Raw genomic sequence first — 21,363 nt, 5'->3', positions numbered from 1 at the left:
GAAAAAACGTTCTCCTTTTCTTGTGAATCTGTATCTGATTCTTTTTTTAAAGGAGCATTTATGGCATAACTGTCCCCCGAAACGAATTCAACATGTTATTTACCGGGGAAGATATATAGACGAAGTACTCATGTTTTGGTCTGGTGATGCCAACTCTTTAGATCTGTTTATTCAACACCTTAACACCAATGTTTTTAACATTGAATTTTCGAGTTTTTACAGTGACACCAGAGTTGATTTCCTTGATGTCACCCTTTACATTGATGATGACAGAATATGTTCTAAGATGTACAGAAAACCAACAGCCTGCAATTCTATAATATATGCCACGAGTGCCCATCCAAATCACAGATTAAGGCTATACCCTATGGAGAAGCCATCAGGATAAGACGCAATTGCTGTCAAGACGAGGTATGGAAGCTATGGAACAGCGCCTCCTAGCATGTGGCTATCCTAAAATTCAACTAAAAGATACAAATAGGAGAATCAGAAAGATAAACTGGCAAGCTCTCCTTACTGCCGCCATCAAAGGCAAACGTAAGGAACATAACCATTTGTCTCTTATTGTCCCCTACAGTACCCTCAGCCCTCAGATCTACATGATTCTTCAAAAGAATTGGTCCTACTTACTAGCTGATAACACCCTGTCAAAAGGGGTTACAAACAGACCAAGTATCACACACAGCAGGGGGCACGCACTACGCAATAGGCTATGCCAAAGTTTCATGCCCTCTGCAACAAATAAAACATGGCTACCCAAACCTCCCAGTGGGCATTGCAACATTTGTTGTTATGTCAAGGATAAAATAGCTAAGTTTCAATACAACACCAAGATGTCCTACAGGATCGCTAAATTCATGAATTGCAATACCAGATATACAGTATATTGCTTAATTTGTGTCTGTGAACTTGTTTATGTGGATAGCACCATTAGGCCCTTTAAAGAGAGAATTCAAGAGCATATTAGGGCTATCAGACATAACAACACAGTTTATCCCTTTGCAGCCCACTACAGTTCCACCCATGGACAAAGAGAAGCTCTGGGGATCACCGCGCAAGGCATCGACACACTGGGTGCCTGTCCACGAGGTGGAGACAGAACCCTGATGTTAAGACGCATGGACAGCAAGTGGATTGATACACTTGTTGTGTAGCCATTTTAGTTAAAGCTCCATGCATGTTATTTTAGCATAGTAGGCCTGCCGCTGTGCACTTTAACCTAGATATATTTTATTCAGCTTTGTTTATTATTTTTACAATAGCCACTTTTGCGGTCTTGTTTTATTTATTTATATCAAGCTGTTTTGCTTAGGCCAGCACTATGTTCTTAAACAAGACATTCTTGTTCACTCTGTGTTTCTTTCAAGGCTGTAGTAAGATAGGTTGCCGGTGAACGTGATAAAAGTTTTGTCTCTGACATTCATAGAAAAACACACATCCTTGCGTAGGGACATTTTCTAAGAACATCAGCTATTTTATTATGAAAACACTTCCTTGTCCCTTACACATTAGAGGGAGATTCCAGCCAGATGACCACAACTTTATGCTGATTGCTGAACGCTTCGCTACAGCTGCTTATGCAGACTTCAGGCCTTTGCTCTGGTATGGGGGATGATGTCTTCCCAGGGGAACCTGAAGGGCAGAATTAGAGCTTAACATGCTGTGCTCTAATATAGCCTAGGTAGGAATTACTCTATTGACTCTAATGACAATATGGTAGCTTTGCTTCACTCTCCTTGTCACAATTCTAATCTTGTCATGCTGTATCATTTTGGTTATTGCAGTACATGCTTTGCTATCTTAGATGCAGTCACTTCATTAAAACCTTATTGAAACATATACTGCCTCTGTTTGTCATTCTGCGTTTGTGGGACTAATGTAACTGAGAGAAGCGGATGAGACCTGAGTGACCACGATTTACCTGAGAAATCAACTATGTCATGCACTCGGCTGCCCAATTATCCCTGCCCTTGGGTAGAGATGAGGCACTGCTAGTTAGCCAGAGCAAAACCCGGATTAGGACGACAGGCGTCATCTGTTGTGGGTAAGACTCAGTCTCCCACACTGCAGATGATTCTGCCGCTCAAAGTCCAGTAGTCTCATTAGAATAATGAGAGCCTATGCGCAAACTCAGAACAGTTGAGGAGTGGTTGAACATAGAGAAGGATTTATGTATTTTCCTGTGAAGTTTCCACTTTGTTTTCTGTAGCCACACTTATGCTTTATCACTTTGTCTCTTTCTGTTCAAGCTGTGACACTACTGTGCCAATTCTGCCATGTACTATGTATATCAATTGATGCATGATGTTCACATACTAGCTACTTGCGTGCACTTTCCCATGATAGATGATTCATTATGGAGGATTTTGGTGGTATTCATAGAAACAATATTACTGCAGTGATGTTCTCACAATTTGCCTCTAATTTTCCTCGGATGTGTTTTAGGATGTGAGCTTATTGTAATTATGGTCATGATCTGGTTATTCTCAGACTCTCTTTGTATCATAACGTACTTCCCACATAAAGCACTTGGGATTTCTTTTTCAATCTTTTTTGGCTACGCAGTCTATTCTTACCATGCAACAAATGTACTTTATTTCATGCCACATTTGTTGTCCTCAGCATGCTGCCTACTTTTGGTGACCCTATTTTGGTTTGCTTATTACCTTGCGAATACTTTCACTTTTTATGCAGTATTGCATGCTTTATAAACGTACTCCAATATGGTGCCTTTATCCTCCATCACACGTCTTCTCATTGTCTCCAGTCCTCTCTCCACCGCCATGATGCCTGCTTTATATAGGCCAAAATGGCGGCACCCATACAAGCCGTTCTTTTACTTGTTTGCACTATGCGGGACAGCTCAGCACAGTAAGACAGTGTTTTTGTATCCATCCCGCTGCCCTATGGAACTCCACTCCAAGTCTGTACACATTTATGACTATATTGAGGGATCCTTTCATTTTTAGTCCTTCCCTATGTTATTTATTTCTACGACATTCACAAAACCAATGGTCACCTTCCTGCCCTGTAGATACCCTGTTTCCCTCGGCCAGTGCTTAATTTGGTAATTTTACTATTTACTGTTTGGACATTTAGAGATTTAATTTTTTTCAGCACTCCCCCACTGCATCAAATATTATTTATATATTTGTTATGTTTCTTGTTATCATAGGGCTGTGCCACATGTATACCATGTCCTATAGCCATACGGCAGCTTTATCGATTGCTGATTTTCCTCTTCCAGTAATTCTTAAAGGGCACCATGCCCTTCTTTATTATGATTTATTTTGGATTGTTATACTGCAGTATACTTACATCTTATGTAGTGTACTATGTTATGTTTGCGGACTCTTATATGAGTGAGGGGTGGTAGTATACCCGTATTTCCACACTTTCTTTCTTTTTTAATTGTGGTCACTTTTCTCTATGTAGACTTATCATGGCCGTGTCCACCAGCTGCTTTACATTATGTGTCAGGCTTGGCAACCACATATCAATTTTTTTAGATCTTCATCGAGGCTGTTAATTTACAGCATTTCTGGAACTTCAGACTATACTCATACTTTTGGTATGTTCTTTAATTTATTTTCTCCTTGTTACCTTGTCTCACCTCCTACAAGGGGGCCTCATTCCCGGTGTACATGTACCGTATATCCACTGCATGCCTTACATCACTGTTTGGTGGGTATTTAGCAGGAGACGTTTCTTATCCATATTCCCATTTTGTGTCGTATAATATGAGTATCTATACACGGGACATGTTTTGGATCATCACAAGAAGAAGCTTCCCTGTTTATCGTCCAGAATTTAAAAAAAGGAGCTGTTCTTTTACTTGATTGCACTATGCGGGACGACTCAACACGACTTATCATGGCCTAGTCCACCAGCTGCCTTACATGATATGTCAGGTTTGGCAACCACATATCCGTTTTTTTAGTTCTTCATCGAGGTTGTTACTTCACAGCATTTCTGGAACTTCAGACTATACTCATACTTTTGCCTTGAGAAAGTCTTGTTGACGAAATACATGTCAGTTGTTGTTTCGCTGGATTCATGATGCATTGGATGAATACAACTTCCAACATAAATATATGCATACTTTGAACTTTGTTTGATGCAGCGGACCCAGGAATGGACTATAAGAACTAATGTGGTGTGCCTTGGTATATTTGATTGTATTTCGACGTGTTGGTTGAGTCCTCTATCTACACTACTGCACCCAAAGTGGTTGGGTGCTTTACCAGTTTGGCACCCCCGACAGCACTTTCTATGACGGATGGACATCATTTCACTATGTCTACATATAGGAGGTGCAAACCATTAGCATAGTCACTCTGTTTTGTATCTCATCTTGTCAAGATGTGTCTGAGTTGGTAGGGTCAGAGACCCGGTTTAAATACCCAAATATGCCTTTTGGGTGGGGGACACTTCAAAGAGTGGGTTAGAAGTGCTCAAGGTCCCCTTTCAGTTCCATTTTGTCTGCCAGGGTCCCAGTAGGGGGTTTGGCAGTCCATTGTGTGAGGGCAGGCCACTGTCCTTTGACATGTAAGTGTCAGGCCCTCCACCATCCCAACCCAGGAAGACCCATTCAGTACGCAGATGTGTGCAGGTGCGACTGAGCATCCTGTGTTTGGGGTTGTCTGAGTGAAATGTACAAGGGAACTGTCAACTGACCCAGCCACATGTGGATTGTAAGGCACAGAAGGATTTAATCACAGAGAAATGCTCACTTTGTAAAAGTGGCATTTCTAAAATAGTAATATTAAATCCAACTTCACCAGTCAGCAGGATTGAGTATTACCATTCTGGCCATACTAAATTTGACACTGTTGCTCCTTTCAGATCAGAATCTACCACCCAAACAGTATATGAGGGTAGCCCCAATGTTAGCCTATGAAAGGAGCAGGCCTCACAGCAGTGAAAAACGAATTTAGGAGTTTTACACTACCAGGACATATAAACTACACAGGTATATGTCCTGTCTTTAATTTACATAGTACCCTGCCATATGGGTTACCTAGGCCCTACCTTAGGGGTGACTTACATGTAGAAAAAGATGAGTTTAAGGCTTGGCAAGTACTTTTAAATGCCAAGTCGAATTGGCAGTGAAACTGCACACACAGGCCTTGCAATGGCAGCCCTGAGACATGGTTAAGGTGCTACTTATGTGGGTGGCACAAACGGTGCTGCAGGCCCACTAGTATGGTTTAATCTACAGGCCCTGGGCACATGTAGTGCACTTTACTAGGGACTTATAAGTAAATGAAATAATCCAATTGGGTATGAGCCAAAGTCACCATGTTTTAAGGGAGTGAGCATATGGACTTTAGCAGTGGTTAGCAGTGGTAAAGTGTGCAGAGTCCTAAACCCAGCAAAAACAGCATCAAAAAGTTGATGGAGGTAGGCAAAATGTTGAGGGTGCCGACCCTAAGGCTGTCAGGTCTAGCAATACTCCATGCAAAAAAATCCCCACCCATGTTATCATTCTCAAGTACCTTTTGGAATATAGCTGGTGTTGAACTATTTCTCTTTGTTGTGTAATCATTTAATGGCCTCCTTTATCATTTTTAAATCCATGATGTAATATTCTAAGGTTCCTCTTGCAATTTTTCTTTCCAGTATTTTCAATTCATCCTCCCTCATGGCTAAGGGTCTAGTCTCTAATGATTTCTTCATATTTGCTCTTGTCAGCCACACGCCTTAAAAAAAAGCCCAAAATGGATCCCATATCTTATTTTCAGCAGCCATTCCATCATTATCTTCAAAATACTATTTTATTTTTGCCCTACACTGCCAGACAATAGGAGGATTTTTTTTTGTTTTTCTTATTTTTGTACTTATTCAGTGCACATATACAAAAATAGGCCTCTTGGCACTAGGTAAAAGGAGAACTGAACAATGGTACTGCGTGGGAGGTAGCCATATGCTTGTCTGAATAACCAAGGGCCATCTGTATCAAGCTCTTTTACCGGTGGACCAGTAAAGGCTTTTTGCTATGTACTATCCGTATTTTGCATCCCCATAACCTATTATACAAATTGAAAAATAGGTATTGCAACTCACTATTAGGAAGGGGCGTGCCAAGGGAGTCCCTTCCTCTTAGCGACTCGCAGAGTTTTATATGATTGTTTGGCAACCAAGAATGCGGTCTCAAAACAATTGAAGTTTCCACCAACTTCAAATTAATGGTAACCCATTTGTGAATGGGAAGAGGTCCCCAAGACCTTTGCAAATGGAGGTGCAAAAATGTTTAAGAGCAGGCAGTGGTACCATAGACCACTGCATACTCTTAAAAAAAGGAAAAGAAAACTTTTCAGTTTTCTTTTTGTAATGCATCCCGTTTTCGTTTACAGAAAACAGGCTGCAGTACAAAAAAAAAAGTTTATTCAAAATCATTCCCAGACATGGTGGTCTGCTGAGCCCAGCAGGCTACCATCCCTGCGATTGTGGCCATACCCAAATGGGTTGCCACTAACGACCTGCCTCATGAATATTGATGAGGCAGGTCTCTTGCGACCCATTTGGGAATCACAAACAGTGTTAAACACAATGTTGTACATAGCATTTTGCGATTTTCTAATGGTGAATCGAAAAAATTTTCTATTAGGAAATTGCAAACCTTAAGCTACATACATCTGGCCCTAAGTTTTTAACTGCTTTTTGAATCCCATACAATTGCCATTCGACCTCAGAGCTAATGGGAGGGTGTTCCAAGTGTGAGGGGCAGTTACTGAGAACCTAGGGCCAGATGTAGGTAGGTAAAGTTTTGCGAGTTGCAATTTGCGAGTCATACCGACTCGCAAATTGCAACTCACAAAAGTGCATGCAGAAAGGTGTCTGGAGACAGCAGACCTCCATGTCTGTGACTGCTTTTTTAATAAAGCAGGTTTTTTTTTCTTTTTGCAGCTCATTTTTCTTAAAGGAAAAGGAGTTGCAAAAAGAAAAACTTCTGTAACCATTTGGTTTCCTTTTTTTCAGAGTAGGCAGTGGTCCATAGGACCACTGCCTGTTCTGAAAAAAAAATTTTTTTGTCATTCACAAAGGGGAAGGGGTCCCATGGGGGCTCCTTCCCTTTTGCGAATGAGTTACCACCCAATTCAAGTGGGTGGTAACTGCGAGTTGGTTTGCGACCGCATTCACAGTCACAAAGCAACTCAGCATGGCGATGCGGTCGCAAATAGGAAGGGAACACAGACTCGCAATTTGAGGATGTGCATCGCGTTAGGCCTTTTGCACGCCGCCAACTGCGTTTTTCGCAGTTTGCGACATGCGAAAGGCTTTCTTCATCTGGCCCCTAGTCCCTCCTAGCCTCTATTGTTTTGCTTCTGGGCACAGTCGACAGGTTTAAGTGGGATAATCAAAGGTGTCAAGTAGGAATGTAATGCTGAATTCTTGTATAAATAAAGCAGGACTGTTGCCATGTAAAGATTTAAAAATCAAACAGCCTGTTTTGAAAATAGAGCTCTTAGCCACAGGAAGCCAATAAAGCTTGCCCATCAAAAGAGTATTATGATAATTTCTTGGTTGGGCAAAAAACAAAGGCTTGATTTTGTGCTAGTTGAGGCTATCGGTAAGCCAGCAGGAAGATCAAGATAAAGTACATTAGCATAATCTATGCAGAACATTATTAAGGCAATGATAATTTGAATGATAGCATCATAGGTGAAATACTTCCTGATTTTCCCGATTCTCTTAAGTTGAAAAAAACATGAGGATGTCATTGCACTTATGTGAGACTTCATAGCAAAATCCTCATCAATTAGTATCCCAAGTCTTTTCACTGCTTTCTTGGGTGTGGGAGAATTTAGTTTTTAGTCACAACTATCTCCATTCTATCGGACTTAAGCTTCAATTGGTGGTGATTCATCCAGTCCCTGATGTATAATATGGTATCTTGGAAAAAAATCTTGGACTCCAATGTTTCATTGATGGAGAAAATCAACTGCATGTCGGACACATAATTATATATTTTCACCTTCTGTTGCCGAAGGGAGTTCTTAAGGGGATGGCTGTAAAGATTAAAGAGATGAGGGGACAATGTGGAAACGTGAGGCACAAAACAATTTAGTTGAACCTAGGGTGCCGAGAAAGGAGAGAGGTGGACAGATTGAAAGCGATCTTTCAGATAAGATATAATCCACGCCATAGCAGAGATCTGTAGCCTTTCGGCCATGACTCGGTTGATCAGAATAGTATGATGAACCATGTCAAAGGCCACAGATAAGTCCAAAAGGACTAATGCCTGTCTTGTTTCTCTGTCAGCCTCTTTCATCAAGACATCCAGGACAGCAAGAAAGACAGATTCTGTAGAGTGGGCCAGCCGGAACCCAGCCTGATGGGGATCAAGAAAATCAGACTCATCCAAGAATGTGCAGAGATGCTGAGCCACGTGAGTCTTTAGAAGCTTTTCTGGATAAGGGAGTAAGAAAATTGGCTTGCAGTTTTTCAGTGCAGCTGGATCCTCTCCACGATTTTTGAGAATGGGGAGTGCAAGTACCTCTTTAAAGGAGCGTGGAACCACTCACTGACCAAGGAAGGAGTTAAGAAAAGATGTAGCTAGCTCCAGAAATCAGGAAAAAAAAAATTTAAGAAACCTGGGGAGTGGGCGGGGGGCAGGGGGGAACGTCTTTTGGGAAGCCCGATTTAACCTTAGCCATCAGTTCAAAGAGGCGATATTTACTAATCACAGGAAAGCTAGAAAGGATCTTAGAATTACTATCTCCTGGCAAGGTTGTTATGATGAGTGAACTTTGGGAAATACTATCTTTTATGATCTTTATTTTATCTAGAAGAAAATAGTTTAAGGTATTACAAATTACTTGTGGTATGGTAACCCTAGCTGGGTTGGGTAGTTCCCTGACAGTCTAAAAAATATCCTTGGTTTTGTTTTCCGAGTTTAAAATTTTATCAGAACAAAGTAGATTTCACCTGTAAAATACGTTTTTCTATAATTTTTGAGGCATTGCACAAAAATGTTGCTGTTTTTGGAAAAATAAGAGTTCTGCCATTGCCGTTCGGCTTGCCGAAGTTCCAATTTTGCAGATTTTAGCTCTTCCATGAACAATTCAGAGGGCTCATTTTCATTTTCCGGAGAGGAGCATGAATACCGCTAGCTGCCTTCAGCCAATTCTTTATTTACTCTTCGAAATTATCAGAATCTACAGTGGAAATCAGTAAAGGATGTGACATAGTATTACACAATGAATTAATTCAGGTCCAATTCCTGACAGTGGAGCCTGGGCATGGAGGAGGTTTCATCTGAGGAAGGTATTTCAGAACAAACTTAATGAAATAGTGTCCTGACCATATGCAAGGAGAAACAGCAAGGTCAGTGTTACATTAGTCAATCAAACCTGGTCTAAGGTATGGCCTTTGACATGAGTAGATTCATGCACATGCTGATTAAAATTAAGACTAGAGATATTTCTGCTAGAGCTCTGACCTTTTGACTTCCAGTATTATCATTCACCCAATAGTTTAAATCTCCAAGAAAGATAATTTCCGCATGGTCAACTGCCAAAGAGTCTAAAGAATCTGTCAGGAGTGAAGGAAATTGCTGTAGATGACCAGGGAGTCATACTTAAGAACACATGGCAGGGGGTAGGTGGTTGAATCCAGTTTAGAAGGATCTACATAAAGGAGAGGTCCAATCTCCAATTTATTTTTCTTGCTGCTAATCTTGAAAGAGAAATATACAGGAGCATGGTAAAAAAAAAACGAGAAGGAATATTTCACCCTCCAAGCATTCCGAAAAATTAGAATACATGAAGAAGTGTGAACTAGCTTGGCTTCTAAATCCCCCCCTGAGATATGTACACTCAATGCATCTGGGTGCTTTACTTTCCACATAGCTATAACATCATAACTCTGTAGTAGCAGATTTATAGTGTCTCTCATTCGTTGCATCAGCTTACTGAAAATGAGTCCCTTCTTGGGCTAAGAAAGCTATACCTCAACATGCTAAAATGAGAGCTTACACCTATTATCCACAGAAATTGAAAGTTTGTATTTTTCAAAAGGAGCTTTCTAAAATCTCCTTACACTGTAGCAGGTAAACACTTATTGGCCCTTGCCCAGATTGAAAATAATTCACTCTTTCAACTTTACCAGTGGATCACTTTTTACTAAATAGGTATATTTCACTGAATAAAACTAACCACCCCCCTAAGAGCCTCCCAGCCATATGAATATTTTAATCAGGAATACTTGCTGAGACTATCTCCATCTGTTGTTGTGAGATGTGTTTCTTGTAATAAAAAAATAGCCACCTTTGGTGTAAGTACTGTATATATAGATCATGTTTCTAAGTATATTCTCATAAAATGTAATGTATAAAGTTACTGACACATTCATGTCTTCTGATTAGCAACGGTCAACATACATTAGATGACAAGAAAAGGCCTGCCTGGAGGCAGGTTTTGCAGACATTATACTAAACAGTTTCATATTTTATTGCATTCTGTACAACTAGGGCTCAGATTTATGAAGGCCCTAGGGCCAACTATTGCCATAGTAGCGTCAGTTTTTTACGCTAAGGTAGCGATAGTGTGGCAAAAACACTGCAGCATATTTACAAAGTGGCGCAAGGCACACATTGCGCCACTTTGTAAACCCTTGCGCCCACTCACATTGTGACACTTTGTAAACCCTTGTGCCACATTACGCCTGCACCAGGCATAATGTATACAAGGGTGAGTTCCGCCATTAGGGTGCCCGCAAAAATGGCGCTGAGGAATCTATGAGGTTCCACTGCATCATTTTTAGATGCATTTTTAACACCTGTACAGAGCAGGCTTTAAAAGGAGGCACACCATCACTTATAATGGACCTCTATGTACTTTGCAGGATTAAAGTCAACATTTTTGGTGCTAATCCTGCAAAGTACAATAGTGTCAAAAATTATGACTCTATTGTCCCTAACCTGCGCCATGGTGTGCCATCTGTTAATTACGGTGCACACATGGTGGCATAAGGTGGGTGCAATGAAAAGTGGCGCTTCATGAAATGAAGCATCACTTTTCTTAAATCTGGTCCTAGGTCTTTGGAGAAGGTGACATTAAAACATGGAGAATGGGGCAGTGGGAAAGAACAATAACTTCATATTAATAAAAATAAAAATACTTTAAAAAAAGGAATACTAGAGGACAAATTTGACATTGAGCCAATCACAGCAGAACATTAACAAGGTCATCTGATATACTAAAACCACAAGGGACCTTAAGAGAACATGAGAAAAAAAAGAATATAATGTGCAGTTAATTGTTGTCTGAAGAGCAGGTCAAAGAAGGAGCTGCAGAAGGAAACCAGAGAAACCGGTTTAAATGGCCAAGAGCTAAACAATCATATGTGAAGTATCTGGTAACACAGACATGTGATATATTGTGTTGGTGAAGGCAATCAAAAACTCATTACAGCAGAGACAAATAAATCCTTAGTTCTTGCATGATTTGCCTCACCTTTCAGTCAGTTTCTGAGTTGATCAGAGCAATTTCCTTGGGGGCATATCAGTTTGGGCAATGACAAGAGGTCTTTTGTTTTCAGGCCTGAAGTTAACAGCACAAGAAACATCGGGCTCATGGCTCTGTACCTGGTAATACTAGGGTTAGATAAAAGAAGAGACAGAGATATTACCTGACACAAACCCCACCACACCGTGCACCATGGAGAGAAAACACTACCTCCACCAGGCAACAGCCTGGCATTGCTAAAGATGTCCCTGTCTACCAAAACCCCTATGGGCACCAGCCGCTCCCCCACTGCCATTACAACCCGCTAAGAGCAGTTGGTAAACAGCAGTGATTAAACTTCATGGGACTACGGGAAATCCACAGAAGCACATATGATAATTTCAGGTAGGCAGGTTACTCCCAATTCAGAGAGTTTCACTCAGGATTCTCATTTACTCATGGAGACTTACTCTCCAACATCATCACCTCCAGACCAGTAACACTTAGTAATGAAGGTGTAATGAGACCATGGGCCAGATGTATGAAACTTTTTTGCACTCGCAAACGGTGCGAATCGCAAAAATCGGCCGTTTGCGAGTGCAAAAAAGTGGTCTGCGATGCTTGAAAGGCATTCGCAGACCAAAAATAAGAAATCGCAAAAATTGCGTTTTTTTGCGTTGCAACCTGGTTTTGTGACTCGCAATTTGCGATTCGGTATTTCCAGTAAAATGCGATTATTCGCAGAATGGCATTTGGCACATGCAAAATACCATGAATTGAAACCAGGTGGTAACCAGGTGCAACCTATATAAAGAGGCCCAGAATGCCTCAAACTCTTTTCAACAATGGCTGCACTCTACGTCATGGCGAGGAGGATGAGGATCTTAGCAGGTTTGAGGAGAGGGAGGAGGAGACAGGAGCGCATTTTCAGAGTGCGCATTACACTTTTTAACCTGACAGAGGAGGAAATATATGAGAGGTATAGGTTGAACTCAGCCATGATACTTGATCTGATAGCTGAGCTACAACCCATACTGCAGCGCACAACACTAAGGACTCACAGCATACCCACCCATGTGCAGGTATTATGCTCCCTCCACCTACTCGCCTCAGGGAGCTATCAAGGGGTCATAGTAGCAGCTGGAGGGGTCTCACAGACTACTCTCTCTACATTTTTCAATGCATTCATCAACACCATGCTGAGCAAACTACAACAGTACATCAGATTCCCCCACACCCCACAGGAATTACAGCTGACAAAAATAATTTTTTACCAGATAGCACAGTTCCCCCACGTCCTAGGTGCCATAGATGGCACACATGTGGCAATCTGTCCACCATCACTCACAGAGTATGTGTACCGCAACAGGAAATACTAACATTCCATGAAAATACAGATGATATGCAATGCCTCCTACATCATTACTGATCTCGTGGCCAGGTACCCAGGGAGCACACATGATTCTTACATCTTTTACCACAGCGGGATTCACACATGACTGCTGGTTGGGGAGTTTGGTGGAGGATACCTACTAGGTATTGTCCCTCTGTACACTGGCGCATTGATGTCGTGCCGATGTCAAATGTCTCAGTTACTCATCATACCCTCTGTCCCTTCCAGGAGACAGTGCTTACACAGTGCGCACCTACATGATGACGCCCCACCTCAATCCTTCAACACCAGCTGAACGGAGATACAATGCAGCACACAGGGCGACCCGCAAAGTGGTGGAGCGCACCTTTGGACTGCTGAAGAGTCGCTTCCGGTGCCTCCACAAAAGTGGAGGGGCACTACAGTTCAGCCCAGAGACCACATGTAGAATAGTGGCTACTTGTGCAATCTTGCACAATATAGCTACCACCAGGGGCATACCTGTAGAAATATGTGAATCTGAATCAGATGAGGATGATGATCCCATACCACCCCTACAGCCAGCAGACAGGACCAGTGCAGCAGAGGGAAGGCAAAGGCGTGCCGACATCACACACAACCATTTCAGATGTGAGTATAAATGACACAAATCCTCTGACAACTGTACTTGTAGTGAAATAAATGTATTACCTTAAGTCAGGTAATGTACGTGTGAGTAATAACAAGACACAGGTAATGTGATAAACTCAAAACAATGAAGGACCAGAGTGATGCACTATTACTTCATAGTGTCAACCGCAGTCCACTGGCACTAGAGTCATTATTTGTGCCCACGCACACCACTCGGGTGCCCAGTTACATCACTGGCACCTCTATTGTCACCCTCAGTGGCAGTGCTGTGCCTGGCACTGCGCTGTCTAGTGTCCGCTGCTTGTACAGCAACACTGCTGAGGCTGGAACTGTCCTCAGTGTCCCCCAGTGCTAGCTCACTCGGAGTGGCTGACCTTGGTCCCATAATGTGTTCGATCACATTAGTGATCTGCAAAAGTCCATTCACAACGTCCCTGCTGCTGTGTGCTGCCTCCACTTGTGCAGCCACTGCACGACGGGCAATCAGTGCTGTTGAATTTGCAACCCTGTTAGAGGAACGACAGAAGCTGCCAAACATGTTCCGAAATCTGCGCTCCTGTCTGTGCTGGCTCACCCTATCATGGCGCAGCTCCTGGCAGAGTTCCCGGACAGCACTTGTGAGGTCCCTGGTGTCCTGTGATGCCTGCACCTGTCCCTCACGCAGCTGTACAATGTTATTACTGAGTGAGTCAAGTTGACGATGCAGGCCCTTCATGTTGAGGTTATGTTTGCGCAAGTTATTATCTAATGCGAGGATCCGCTTATTTTGTAGACGCTGCTGCTGCAACATAGCAGCTTCCAGGTCACCAAATAAGGAGGGACCCTCACCTGCCTCATGCTGCTGTGCCCAGGAATCTGCCGCCGTCCTGCGTGATGCTGAAGTCTGATGACACCTGACCTCCTGCATCTGGCTGCGCCTGCCTCTTGTTGATGGGGTACTTGGCCCTTCCTGCTGCTCATTGGAGTCATTGCTGAGCTCTGGCATTGCCCTGGGCCTGCATCAAACAGTCGCAATGTTGAGGGACCCACTGGTGTTTGAATCGGAGGCCAGAGGGGTGTCTGTCTCACCAGCCTGGGCTGATGCTGTGGCTGCTGGGCCTGGCCCACCTGCCACAACAATGTGCAGCATGTCAGTTATGTATGTTACATTTACGGTCAGACAATGGTAATAAAGGTACAGGTACTTCTCTACACGGTGTTGTGTGTGTTGTGTTCCTCTGGGTGTCACTCTACTTAAATACATTGTATGTGCTACTTTCAGTTCTGGTTTGTGGACTGCCACTCCCATAATGCATTGTTGTGCTGCTTCTAAGATGTGGACTGGACTACTTCTCACACTGTATAACATTACTTGCTAATTCCTAAGGGGCTTTGGTGCATACACATATGGGGTTACAAATCAATATTGCACTTACCTTGGCTGGTACTTGGTGTGCCGGAGGTGTCAATCTCTGTGACCCCAGTCACAGCTTCAGGGAGGAGTGTGGACTCAACTAGGTCCTTCAATGGTGTGGATGGTGCCTCTGTGGGTGGACTGCCTCCTGTGCCCCTGGCCTCCGCAAGTCTCCTTGCCACCCTCTCCTTTGCACGGGACCGCAGGTCATACCACCTTTTCTTGATCTCTTCGATGGAGCGCTGTGCCACTCCAGTTGCGCAGAATTTTGACTGTATGTCCACCCATAGTCTTCTCTTCTCACTCTCAGGCACCTGGAGTGAGCTTTTTCCAAAAAGGCGGTCATGGCACCTGACCACCTCCTCAGTCAGCACCTCAAGCTCCTGCTCGCTGAATTTCAGCTTGCGCTTTCTTTCACCCTTCTCCTGTGCTTGGCCTTGGGTATCCATCCTTGCTCAGGTGTGCTGGCTACTTCTGAGTGCTGCTCTGTGTGGCTAGGCTGTTCTCTCTCAGGATGCTGGTTTGGGTGTGGCACCTGAAACTGCCTGGGATGACTCATTTCCTGCTGGTGATGTCATCAGGCTCCTCCAGGTGTGCTTTCTCGAACTTTCTCGCAATTTGCGATTTTTTACAGAATCGCTAAAAAATCGCAATTTGTGAAAATGCAAATTGCGATTCGGTAAATGGGCCTCGCAAATCACAAATAGCGATTTTTTCAGAAATCGCTATTTCTGAATCGCAATATTGTTACATGGCCATTTGCGAGTCGGAAATAGCGATTTCTTAAAAAACGCTATTTGCGATTCGCAAGCCACTGTTTTCATACATATGGCCCCATATGTCTACTGTTTGACTGAAAAGCCCAGAACTTTACACACTGACCTAAGGTAGGAACAATTTTGGTATTGGTTGGAAAGAATAGACACAGGGCCTAAAAGGCCTTGCATGGTATCTTAAAACACGTGAGCCTATGTCAGACAGAAATGTGTGAAACTAAAGCCACAAATATTTGCCTCTTTGTGGGTGTAGTTTAACAGTTTTACACATTTTAGTAATAAAATGTTTTAAACTATTTTGTGGCCTTGGCCCTTTACCAGTGTAGATTTGCACACATAATATGATTAAAGTTTGTAGAAATCCAGCACGTTAGTGAAGTAGCACTTCTCTCAGCACTAGAGCAACCTATTCCACTATACCCTCGTGAAGCGTCTGCATCTTCAGGTCTTCAGAGAAGAGTTTGTGAATACCTAATGGCTGAAGTGTTAGTGTTCACAAATTTTTATGGATGGCCATGCCTTGAAACAAACGCCCATTTCTCGTGCTTAGCTTGAGATTAAGGGCCAGATGTAGGAAAGGAAAATTTTGCAACTTGCAAATTGCGAGTCTGACCGACTCGCAAATTGCAACTCGCAAAATGGGATGCAGAAAGGTGTCTCAGACACCTTCTGCGACTCGCTATGGAGTCGCAAAGACCCACCTCATTAATATTAATGAGGTGGGTCGCAGTTTGCGACCCCATAGAGAGTCCCTGCACTCACAGGGATGGTGGCCTGCTGTAGTCAGCAGACCTCCATGTCTGTGACTGCTTTTTCAATAAAGCAGTTTTTATTCTTATTTTTGCAGCCCGTTTTCCTTAAAGGAAAACGAGTTGCAAAAAGAAAAAAATTCCGAAACCATTTGGTTTAGTTTTTTTCAGAGTAGGCAGTGGTCCATCGGACCACTGCCTGCTCTGAAAAAATATTTTTTTCGGCATTCACAAAGGGGAAAGGGTCCCCTGGGGACCTCTTCCCTTTTGCGAATGAGTTACCACCAGTGTGACACTGGTGGTAACTGCGAGCTGGTTTGCGACCGCATTCGCGGTCACAAAGCAACTCAGCATGGCGATATGGTCGCAAATAGGAAGGGAACACCCCTTCCTATTTGCGAGTCCCATCCTCAAATTGCGAGTCGGTACCGACTCGCAATTTGAGGATGTGCATCGCGTTCGGCCTTTTGCATGCCGCAAAGCGATATGCAAAAGGCTTCCTACATCTGGCCCTTACTTCTTTGTAATATTGCACTTTAGCCTTATTTCAGACTGTGTGGCTACCTGCTATGCTATCGTAAGGCTGCCTTCAGTTGTACTTTCATTACAGGGGTAGGCAGTCCACTATGCACTAGTTATCAGGTTCAAAACGTTTTAACAAACCCAGACCTGAAATAATGTAATTAGTTACAGCAAATGTATTTTATGATTGTTTTTGCAGCAAGGACACATTGTCACCTATTTTTGCCCTTTACCTCCTATTTTGCCATTATATAAATTACTTTTTCAAAGTTCCTTGTCTATGCTTTCAGACAGAAAAGGCGGCCAAGTTTCGGAATACAAAAGATTGAGGCCCATATTTATACTTTTTGACGCTAAACTGCGCTAACGCAGTTTAGCGTCAAAAAATTTTGCGCCGTCTAACGCCATTCTGAAGCGCCATGCGGGCGCCGTATTTATGGAATGGCGTTAGCCGGCGCAAGCAGACCGGCGCTGCCTGGTGTGCGTGGAAAAAAACCACGTAGACCAGGCAGCGCCGGCGTTGGGCAAAAATGACGTTAGGGCGTCTTAAAATGGGGCAAGTCAGGTTGAGGCAAAAAAATCGTCTTAACCCGACTTGCGCCATTTTTTAGCGACGCCCATCCCCCATCAACATGACTCCTATCATTGTAAAGATAGGAGTCATGCCCCCTTGCCCAATGGCCATGCCCAGGGGACTTCTGTCCCCTGGGCATGGTCATTGGGCATAGTGGCATGTAGGGGGGCACAAATCAGGCCCCCCTATGCCAAAAAAAATTATAAAAAAAAAATAAAAAAATACTTACCTGAACTTACCTGAATGTCCCTGGGGTGGGTCCCTCCAGCCTTGGGTGTCCTCCTGGGGTGGGCAAGGGTGGCAGGGGGGGTCCCTGGGGGCAGGGGAGGGCACTCTGGGCTCATTTTGAGCCCACTTGTCCCTTAACGCCATGCCTGACCCAGGCGTTAAAAAGCGGCGCAAATGCGCCGTTTTTAGCCACGCCCACTCCCGGGCGTCTCTTTTGCCCGGGAGTATAAATACCACGTAAAGGCCTGGGAGTCATTTTTTAGACGGGAACGCCTCCCTTGCATATCATTAACGCAAGGAAGGGGTTCACGCTAAAAAATGACGCACATTCCGGGAACTTTGGCGCTATACGCCTCTAACGCCATAGTATAAATATGGCGTTAGTTGGCGTTAGTTTAGCGTCGAATTTGCGTCGAAAAAAACGACGCAAATTCGGCGCAAACGGAGTATAAATACGCCCCTGAGCCTTTGGTACTGGAAATAGCGTGCTTACCTTCGTGCCTGAAACTTGATTGGGGAAATTCAGCCAAGAAGAACAAAGTGAAATGTCATACCAGATAGTGTGGTGATCTGCGAACTCTGCACTGATTGGAATTGAGACAAGCGTTGAAGTCATGTTACTTGTATTAATCTTTAAAATGCTGATAAAAAGCATGAATACATCGCCTATAAGTGACTGTATCCATAAACAAGCCGTAAAGGCTAGCTGGCTAAACTGTGACTGCATGATAGGTGTTTTTGTAACAATGTGGTTGGTGAGTATGAATGTCTGTTCTGAATTAAACGCTTTGGATTATCCTCGAATCGCACAAGGCCAGCACTCTCTTAAAATTATGTAGGCAAAATAAATCTGTGAACTTCTTTTGAAAACATACACTGACATTCTTTTTCTCGTCCTCCTACGCCCACCGACTAGCCTTTAAATTTATATCCCAACACTACCTCAGTGAATTTTCTACGAAGTCTCACTGAGAATTTAGCCTGTGAGACAGTGGCGTAGCGTGGGTTGTCAGCACCCGGGGCAAGGCAAGTAATTTGCGCCCCCTAACCCGGTGCAAGGCAAGTAATTTGCGCCCCCTAACCCGTGGATTTTAGCACTCGAGTCTCTTCCAAGATGTTGCGCCCGGTGCGGCCGTCCCCCCCTGCACCCCCCACGCTATGCCACTGCTGTGAGATCTGTATTGATCGGGAATTAATTGTAGCAATCATGCAGTTTACGAAATTTTAGCTGTAGTCAACCACTTTACATACGTTGATCACAATATTGCCGTACAATGTACAAGTACATTTTCATGGCGCGCATCCTGGCTGTAGCAAAAATTTTTATATTTTATTATTTAGAATTCAGTTTGAATGTTTAGCTATGAGGTTTTAAAAAAAGGATTTTCTAAAAAGGTTGGATACTCTTTAAAGTTGTAATGACGTTCTGCATACTTGCTGTCTTGCCACTACTATTAATTAACTGAAACAGAAAAGTTTTCCTTATTTGACATTAATGCATTACTAGTTGAGAGTGTGTCGCCAGCGCAGTCAAGATGGCCTCCGGGCTTTGAACCTCCCGGTCTGCTCCACTGTGTTTTTTCGGAGGCGCAATGTCCATTCATCACCTTCCAGCTTTCTGAGCCCAGAATGTGTGGTCATAAGGTCGGCACCATGAACCTGATACCTTTTTTTCATTTTGTAACTGTTTCTCTGGCATGTTTCTCCCTCATGAAGTGCTGAGGGTTTCTTGAAGTGACACCATTTTAAACTACTGAACCTTTAGGCCAGATTACGGGGCTGGCAGTCTGAAGCCCGCCAGCCTAGTGACGGCTGTCGGTCTGACCGCCACATTACGAGGTTGGTAGGCAGACCTGCCGTCCCTGCCAGGATCCCAGATCCCGTCAAGCTGACAGCAATGCAGGTTGCAATTAGCCAGGGTGGCACTGAAGTCAGCACTGCCCTGCTGATTACAACCTTGATCTCTGCCAGTCTTTTCATGGAGGTACCACCGCCATGAAAAGGCTGAAGGAGAACAGATGTGGGGTCCCCTGCACTGCCCATGCCCCACGCATGAGCAGTACTGGGGTCCCCCTTCCCAGCAACCTCAAAATGCTGTGCAGACAGTGTGCATTTCGAGGGTGCTGGTGCCCCCTGTGTGTGGCAGCATTGCCGCCTGCTCAATGACAATGCTGCCGCCCCTTTCCCACTGGGCTGACCTGCCAGTCAGCCCAGTGGGAAAATCATAATGGGGCTGGCGGGGAGGTCGAACGCATTGCGGCAAGCACCCTGTCTGGAGTTTGACGGATGTGTGTTTCCGTCTGCCAAAATCTTAACCAGCCCCTTTGTCTTTGAGGCGTCTGGGCAGCGTCAAGGCAGCATAATCTTGAATTTTCACCAGGTATGAAGGCACCAAGTTCTAATGTGGATTTTTACTTACCTCGTCCTCTACTATTGAAGATATTTATTATCACATTGACTGGCCACTCAATCCTGCAATTTTTGCTGTAATACACTCTGGGAGAAATTCACCTGCTTGACACTATTTCAGTAAATTATGTCTCCTTGAGCTAAACAAACTGGGGGCATTTGCCCCCTTCATGCGTGTCATTTCTAAACAATTGTTTAGCCATGGTGCAAGTTTTCTGCAGAATTCCTCACACGCTCCCTTATCCTGCTGGAATATTAACTCCTCATACCTTGACTCAAAAGTACATTTTCATTCACTTCAATCATTTTGACTCAATAGCGCAATGTATTATTCACTCCTGCATCATGTGCTTCAAAAGTCGCTGTGGCATTCTATCTATCACACTCTCTTTTACCACAGGAAGTCATCTGGCATCTCATATATACATTTTTCTTTCGTGGATAGAACTTTAAAACAAAAGGACAAATCAGCTTCCCTTCTATCTTCTACTAAACTCATTGTTCATTCTAAACTTCACCAATGGAACTTTGCTCCTAAGAATCTTTCAGCCCTCATGGAAGGCTCAGGTAAGCTTGGGTCAGAGATTTCCACCTTAGCATCAGGAGCTATATCTAAATGCCATCTTCATCCATCAAGAGACCAAAAAAGGATTCAACTCCCCTTCCAAGTCACCTCCTCCTTTCACCCTAGAAGTAGATATGGAATAATCAGAGCCTTGAAACCATTTGTCGAGTAAAGAAATGCTTCCTTGACTTGCACTGAAGCGAAATGGTACATGCACAAACAATGCATTACTGCCATGGAACAACAGATCAGGGATGTGGAGGACTCTATACCTAAGATTTTCCACCTGACAAAGGAAATAGAACTTCTCAAAAAGGCTATTAAAGACTTGGACAATTGGAATCGTATAAACAGCCTATGTCTTTTTGGAACCCCAGAGAATTCTGAGGGGTCCACACGATTTCCTTTCTACAAAAGATTATCCATTCAAATTTTAATTTACTGGAACACAGCAGCTTTAATATTCAAAGGGCTCAATGTTTGGGTCCCATACCCTCTACTCCTACAGATTCATGTTTATGAGTGACAGATGGACCATCAGAGAGGTTTGTTTGATTTGAAATCCTTTTGAAGTTCTAAAACCGTTTTCAAAAGAACAATTAAATAGGATTGCTTTTAGATAATCTGAACTAGCTAAGAATGCCAATTTCAACTTATTGTATTTCATCCCCATAATTTTGAACTTTTCAGCACAA

This window comes from Pleurodeles waltl, chromosome 10, assembly GCF_031143425.1.
Source record: "Pleurodeles waltl isolate 20211129_DDA chromosome 10, aPleWal1.hap1.20221129, whole genome shotgun sequence".
NCBI lineage: Eukaryota > Metazoa > Chordata > Amphibia > Caudata > Salamandridae > Pleurodeles > Pleurodeles waltl.
This window is presented reverse-complemented; position numbering follows the sequence as displayed.